Below are 7,509 nucleotides of genomic sequence, written 5' to 3'. Positions count from 1 at the left end.
CAGGTCCGCGGTGTTGTCCGGGTAAAGACCGAAAACAAAAGCAGAATGAGGCATCCCCTGAGAGCTTCAACTTCTCAGATCCAGCATACACCACCAGAGAAGGGTCAAGCTGGCCGGAGGACTCGAACCCCTGAGGCTTTCTCTCCCTTGGGCTTTGCAAACCTCCCAGGGGCCGGCCAAGGCGGAGATATTTCGCAGGCGGCCGCCCAGTAGCGGAGAGACGGGCAGGCGCGGGTGGGGGCCTAGCAGCGAGAGAGGCGCGCGGGGGTGGCCCCCTCCCAACTGGAGCCCGGCTAAGGGGCAAGGCCGGCGGCTCGGCGGGGACTCTAAGCCGCAGGGTGGGGTGCGGCTGGGGACTCGTGGCGCGCCCGCACTCCAGGGGCGCTCCGCAGCTTCCACCTCTCCGAGAGACCACGGTGAGGGGACGCCGGCATCCCGGGCGCGGGGGGCGTTGGGAGACTTGGCGGCGACGGTGGGCTGCGCGGAAAGGCCGGGAGGACTGGGCGTCGGAGCCTGGCTGTTCTCCGCGCCCTCCCGTCGGGAGGCGGACTCGGCGTGGCGGGAGACGCGGGTCCGCACGTTTTCCCAGCCGCGGGCGGGGGGGCGGTGCTGCCTGCCTCTGACACCACGCCCGTTCGGGGGCGGGGACCGGGACGGAGGGGAACCTCCAGCAGGTTCGCTCGGGTTCTGAGGCTGGGTGGCCCGACTCGAGCCGGAGGTCTAAGCGCATGACGTTTGGTCCGTACCCGACCAGGGGTGTCAGTGAGCTTTGTCCCACCTCTGTCCTGTTGCGGCGCCCAAGGACGCGAAGTCCCTCAGTTAAAAGGGAGAAGTCAGGGTGTGTACACAGGCCCCTGCGCCTCCCAGGAATCTCGAGATCCCCACCTCTGGGCTGAACCCCTGTGGAGGCTCTGAGGCTGTCTTGGAGGACAGTTCCTAACTAAACTGAACTGTGAAACTGTTGCCGATATTCTAGAAGACCCCCTCTGCATCTGGGAAGGTCTAGACTGGGTTGGGTTGAAGGACCAGAAGCCGGGAGAGTCTGTCCATCACAGGAGTTATCTCAGTGAGGAGAGTGGACGGGTGAGGTGAGTTTTCTGCTTTCATTGTGACCCTCGAGCAATTATCTGGATTAACCCATCCGTACTCAGGGGGCCAGGACAAGTGTCCAGAGTAGGTGCATATCCCCCCAAAAGGGGAGGGTGCAGATGAGCTTTCAAAGCGCTCTAACTCCAGAGTCTGTGCCTCCGTTAAGCCACAGACCTGAACTCCATCTTTTGCCCACTTCAGGGTGTGGAGGACACCAAGTCCCGGCCTTGGAGACTCGTTCTCCTAGGGGTCTAGGGCTAGAAGCTCCAGGGTGCCCTATCTTGGCATGCAGGGGCTCTGCGCCTTCCAGAATCATCCCAGACAGCAAGACAGGGCACTAGGCAGTGGGGTTTGGCTGCTTGGTATTGACTTTCTCTAGAAGATCTAGACTTTAGCCATCTTTCTTCTCAAGCCCTGGGTAAATGAAGAGAAAATGAGGGCCTTAAAGTGTGGGAAGGCCTGGAAAGGGAACCCAATAAAGGGAACCAGGTAATGCACTGCTAGGCTTCAGGCTCCAGGAAGGACAGATAAAGGGGTGCTCCCAGGGAAGTCTTTTAAAGCCCCCGGCCCTCCACAGACCGTGCCACAGCTCTGCTTCCCTCTAGAGCATGAGTGTATCTCTATCCCTGTGGGCCAGGCTGGGGTGCAGATGGGTAGTGCCTACTGGGAGCTCTACTGCCTGGAGCACGACATCCAGCCCAGTGGCACTGTGCCCAGCAACAAGGCACTGGGGAGCTGCGCTGACCCCTTTCAACACCATCAGTAAGACAGGGCTGGCAAGCACGTGTCTGGGACTGTCTTTGTGGACCTGGAGCCTTCTGTCATAGGTGAGTGGGCACTTGGTGGGTTCCCACCCCCAACCCATATTTTTGCCATCCCCCAAATCAGCTGGGAGCTCTGCTTAGGGGAAAAACGCTTGGAATGCAGGCAATCACCAGCCAAGAACAACAATAAGGTCTGTTGCTTTTGTCCAGACTCTATCTTCAGGAGGGGTCCTGCGGGCTTCCTGAGCTGAGAGGGAGATTAGTCAGAGAGCTCTGCCTGGGAAACCACTAGATGTTTGAGTCAGGGGTCAGACCTAGAAAGAAGACTACAGAAAAGAGTGGATATTAAAGCAGAAACTTTAAACTTCCCTTTCTCTACCCTCAGGCTCTCAGGGATAACATTGCCTAAGGAACTGGGTCCTGAGTTTAACTGAAATGGGTCCCTTAATAGGATGTGGACCTGTGTGAACTTGGCTGATGTTGGCTCTCAAGGGGTTCTCTGCTTCCTCCTTTCTGCGTCTGGATTTCCTCAGTTTCTTGTTCCTGAAAACGTCACCCCTCCGCCATCTTCCTAAAGACGTTGTTATAGATGTTGAACTGTGGACTGAGTTTTCTGCATTAGTCTGTGTTCTTATTCTAATCAAAAGTCAAATGAGGGGCTTCCCTGGTGGTGCAGTGGTTGAGAGTCCGCCTGCCGATGCAGGGGACGCGGGTTCGTGCCCCGGTCCGTGAGAATCCCATATGCCGCGGAGCGGCTGGCCCCGTGAGCCATGGCCGCTGAGCCTGCGCGTCTGGAGCCTGTGCTCCGCAACGGGAGAGGCCGCAGCGGTGAGAGGCCCGCGTACCGGGGGAAAAAAAAAAAAAAAGTCAAATGAGATTCCCCTGAACACACCACTGATTCCTTACTAAGCAGAATGAAGTGGCTATGATGAGAGGGAAGGGACTGGAAAAGGGACCCCCTAACTTTCCCCCTCACAGCCCAGGTAGGACTGGGCTTTACAAGTGGGCCTCGGGAGTGCTGTGTGCCCTCAGGCCCTGCTCTTCGGTTCTACGTGGGGGAGCTCAGCAGCAAAGGTCCTAGTGCCTGTGTGGAGGAGACCTTTCCTGCGCACAGGATGGGGTAAGAACTGGCAGGTATAGGCAGCTCTTCTACCCTGAGTAGCTGATACCTGGCGAGGAAGATGCTGCCAGCAACTCTGCCCAAGGCCACTACACTGTGGGGAAGGAGATCCTCGATCTGGTGCTGGAGTGGATCCAAAAACTGGTGAGCAGACCAGGTGCCCTTGGCACCTGGGAGGCTGGACTTCTGTGGAAGAAAGGGGAACCACAGGCCTATGGCTGGTGCTGGTTCCTCTGGCCTGTCTGTCCACTTCCTTCCTCTAGGGAGAGCTGCGTGTCCTGGGTGTGGATCGAGGGTTAGAAGTCTGAGTAACTTGCTCTGCCCGGAGCCTGTGGACTCTGGCTTTTACCCTGCTGGTTCCTTGCTTTGCCAAGCCTGATTGTCTGATCCAAACCTTTTTTGATTTTTGATCCATCTCTAGCCCCAGCAGGTGGGAGGAAGCTGCCTCAGAAGCTCGGCTTGTTGTTCTTGGACTCCTAAGCAGGGCTTTCCAGCTGGGAGAGGCTCCTCTTAGCTTTTAGCCGCTTTTCCAGTTTATCCTATCCCTTGCCTGAGGCCAGGAGAGCCAGAACCAAGGCCAGCTAGGAGCCAGTACTTTGGCACTGGCCCTCTGGAGGAATTGTCCAGACATACTCTCTGCTGCTCAAAGACTGAGGACTTGCGGGTGACCTAAGGAATGGGATTCTGTGTGAAAATATGACAAAGCACCCCTTAAGCTTAGACCTTTCTTAAAAAGGAGAATTTCTTTTAGTTGTCAATGTACATAAAGCCTACTTATTTTATTTTTTGATTTAAAAAAAACTTATTGTATATAATGTATATTTATTGTATATAATATATATAATTGTATACGACATATTAGTTTCAGGTATAGGACATAATGATTTGATATATGTAATACTGCAGATGAAGAACTTTTATATTGTTACTACTCATGTGTCTGGTATAGTCTGATGCTTTTCTAGTCCAAGGAACAGCTACATCAGAATCACCAAGGGTACTTGTTAAACCTGCAGGTTCCTGGGTTCCAGTCTGAGGTGGGGCCTGGATACCACCACCACCAGCCCCAGTCCCACTCTCCTGCAACTAGGTGGCAGAGCTACAAAGCTGAGAGGGCCCAGCTTTCTGACTACAGATCCGATGTCCACCTCACCCTCATCTCCCCTCCCCTCACCCCTGATACTTCACACACACAGCACTGCCCTTCTAGGTTACCTGTCTCCCCAGAACTCCAAGCCCCTTGTAGGTATTCTCTTCTCACATCTATAGAGGTGAAGCAACAGAGCATGAGAGAACTTTCTGGAGTGATGGAAATTTCTATATTTTGATTGGTTTGATGGTTCTGTAGGTATATACATTTGTCAAAGCATTCACTGTATGTATGATAATATGTATACAGTTAAGTATAAATTATGCTTCCAAGTTTTGTGTTTTTGAAGTATAGAAGTGAATACAGTTGTAGTTAGGTCACAATACTTTTGTAGACAGGAAAGTGTCCTGTCAGGAGAAGAGGGCTGGGGACAGATGATAATGCCATCTGCATCCTTAACAGCGTTATCTCCTACCCTAGACAGATCAGTGTACCGGGCTTCAGGGTTTCTTGATCTTCCATAGCTTTAAGGAGGACACTGGCCCAGACTTCACCTCTCTGCTGATGGAGCAGCTTTCTGTTGACGGTGGCAAGAAATCCAAGTTGGAGTTTGCTATCTACCCGGCCTCTCAAGTGTCCAAAGCAGTTGGTAACTCCATCCTTACCACCCATACCACCCTGGAGCACTTGGACTATGCCTTCATGGTAGACAATGAGGCCATCTATGACATTTGTTACTGTAACCTGGACATCAAGTGCCCTACCTACAGCGAGCTCAACCAGCTCCTGGACCAGATTGTCCATCATTGCCTCTCTGCATCTTGATAGTGCCCTCAATGTGGACCTCACAGAGTTCCAGACCAATCTGGTGCCCTACCTCTGCATCCACTTTCTGTTGGTGACCTGCTCACACATTGTCTCAAATGAGAAGGGCTATCATGAGCAGCTCTTGGTGTCAGGGATCACCAATGCCTGCTTAAACCCTCCAACCAGATGGGTCAAGTGTGACCCTCACCATGACAAATACATGGCCTGCTCTACCACGGAAATGTGGTGCCCAAGGATGTGAATGCCACCATTGCCACTCTCAAGACCAGGTGCATCATCTGGTTTGTGGGCTGGTGTCCCATGTGTTTCAAGGCAAGTTAGGGATAAAGGGAGGGATTAGCACGTGTCCTGTGTAACCACTGAAAGGGGTGATTCCTTTAGAGCTGCAGGCATTGAAACGTGCACTAGGGATTGGGAGAATCAGGCAAATAACAGCGTTAGAGGCTGTCTTTAACTATTTTTAAATTAACTATTTTTGGCTGCGTTGGGTCTTCCTTGCTGCACGCGGGCTTTCTCTAGTTGTGGTGAGCGGGGGCTACTCTTCGTTGCACTGCATGGGCTTCTCATTGCGGTGGCTTCTCTTGTTGTGGAGCATGGGCTCTAGGGCGCTCAGGCTTCAGTAGTTGTTGCTCGTGGGCTCTAGAGCACAGGCTCAGTAGTTGTGGCGCACGGGCTTAGTTGCTCCATGGCGTGTGGGATCTTCCCAGACCAGGGCTCAAACTCATGTCCTCTGCATTGGCAGGTGGCTTCTCAACCACTGCGCCACCAGGGAAGCCTGGTTGTCTTTAACTCAATAGATCTCAACTTGTCTAGAGCCCAGGCCTTTGGTCTGTACACCAGGTTCAATTCTATTGGAAAACTCGCCTTTATCAAAGGAAAGTATGTTTCATGTTTCTTAGCCTGGTATATAGGCATTCCCTAGGCTTGCCAGTCAGATTGGGGGCAGTGCCTTCATTGTTCATGTGTGCCAGGGACATACCCATTTAATATGGCTCCTCCTCAGAAGGGAGTGCTTTTGGAAGCACAGAAAGGCCTGCCATTCAGATAATGGGCAAAACAGGGGTCAGAAGGTGTATGAATACTCTCTTCCTTTTGAGTAATTTGTTTATGCCCCACCCTTTCATCAGTTCACATTCCCAGAGGGTACTGGGCCTATGGCTTAGTTTAAGTTTTGTAGGTTTTGCTTCAGGGTGAGACTAGAAAGATTAAAGGTGACAGCTGTGGCATTTAGAAAATATACAGCTTTCCTGCCCCATTACACTGCTGCAGACATGACCGCAATGGGAGGGGAGGCAGGGACTCCTGGTCATAAAGATAATAGCAGCTTGCTAGTGTTGAAGAGTTGTCCTGTAGCTCAGAACAAAGGGGTAGGGAATTTGGGAGGCTGACTTGTTTCTCAGCTCCATGTTAGGAAAGCTTCAGCTATTCAAAGGAAGAATAGGTTGCCTTCAGGAGTTGCTAGTAAGCTTGCTTTCCTTGGAAGCATTAAGGGGAAGTTGACCTTGTTTTTTTTGTTTTTTTTTTTAAACACTGAATATCAAACACATTTGCACTGAATATCATGAAGGAACTGGCCTTGCCAAGATCTGAGGGCAGAGCAGACTTAATCTTGTTTGAAGAAGCCAAGAAGGCCAGTGTGGCTGGGGGCAGAATGAGCCAGAGGGAGATTAGGAACAGCTAGGGCCTTATGGACCATAGTCAGGATAGCAGTGAAGCCAAGTTACCACGGAAACCAGTCACAGTTCCTCTTTCAAGTCTCTTAAGAATCAGGGCATGGACCAGAGGCAGCACAGGAGCCTCCCAGCATCCTAGTCTGTAATTTAATGACAGGGTTCCTTGTTTGTTCTCATTCCAAGAAACTGCTAAGGAGCAGTTATAAAGTATAAGTAGAATGAGGGTGATGATATAACTGGGCCAGTTCAGTTTTTGTATTCTTTATGCTCTCTTCCACTGCAGCCTTTCCTGCCCTTCCATGAGAAAGAAGCCAACTCTAGCCGATGGCAGCAGTCTTGATGGTGACCTTCCCTAGGAGCACTGGCCGGCGATGACATGTTCATCTTTCAGAACATGGGCTTCACTAAGAATGCGGGCAACAGCTTTCTGGTCTGTTCAGACTGTGAAATCGGACCAATTGGCTGGCCTTGCCTCGATGACAAGAACAGTTTCTATGTGGCCATGGAACGGGTTTCCCATGAGTAACTGAGGGGAAGGGAATCAGCTCCACACCCAGCTGTAACAGCTGCTCCTCACAAGAACTGGCATTTAACCTGGTATAACTGCAGCTGCCTTCTCTGTACTAATATAAATTATGAGTATCAACATGTCCAATTGAACATGCAGAGAGCTAATCCTGCTTCCTCAAAGTCTCGAGTGCATGCCTCTTGCTTAGTTTGCTTTGCATCACAACATTTCTTAATTTCCCTTCCCCCCCCCAGTTTTAGGTCCCCGGGGTACTTTCACAAACTAATTCTCCTGCCTGGTATTCTGCCTGGGCTCTCTTTTATCCAGGAGCTCCCTTGTTTCTTGCTCTAGAATGGCAGTATTCAACCTTTTAGCCACAGTGACATATGAGAAGTGGTGCTCATGTGCTGATAGTTGAAACTCCACCTTTTTCCTCT

General features: G+C 51.6%; 1 pseudogene across 1 annotated transcript; it reads left to right on the top strand.

The window, feature by feature from the left end:
* The first annotated feature begins 728 nt into the window (after positions 1-728).
* Positions 729-6,904, top strand: LOC307065419 (tubulin alpha chain-like; annotated as a pseudogene). Its single transcript has 6 exons — positions 729-762; positions 977-1,083; positions 1,667-1,915; positions 2,968-3,117; positions 4,544-5,203; positions 6,848-6,904. The product of its transcript is annotated as a tubulin alpha chain-like (transcript).
* The last annotated feature ends 605 nt before the right edge of the window (positions 6,905-7,509 follow it).

The sequence above is a fragment of the Hyperoodon ampullatus genome (genome assembly GCF_949752795.1).
Source record: "Hyperoodon ampullatus genome assembly, chromosome: 2".
NCBI lineage: Eukaryota > Metazoa > Chordata > Mammalia > Artiodactyla > Ziphiidae > Hyperoodon > Hyperoodon ampullatus.
This window is presented reverse-complemented; position numbering and strand designations above follow the sequence as displayed.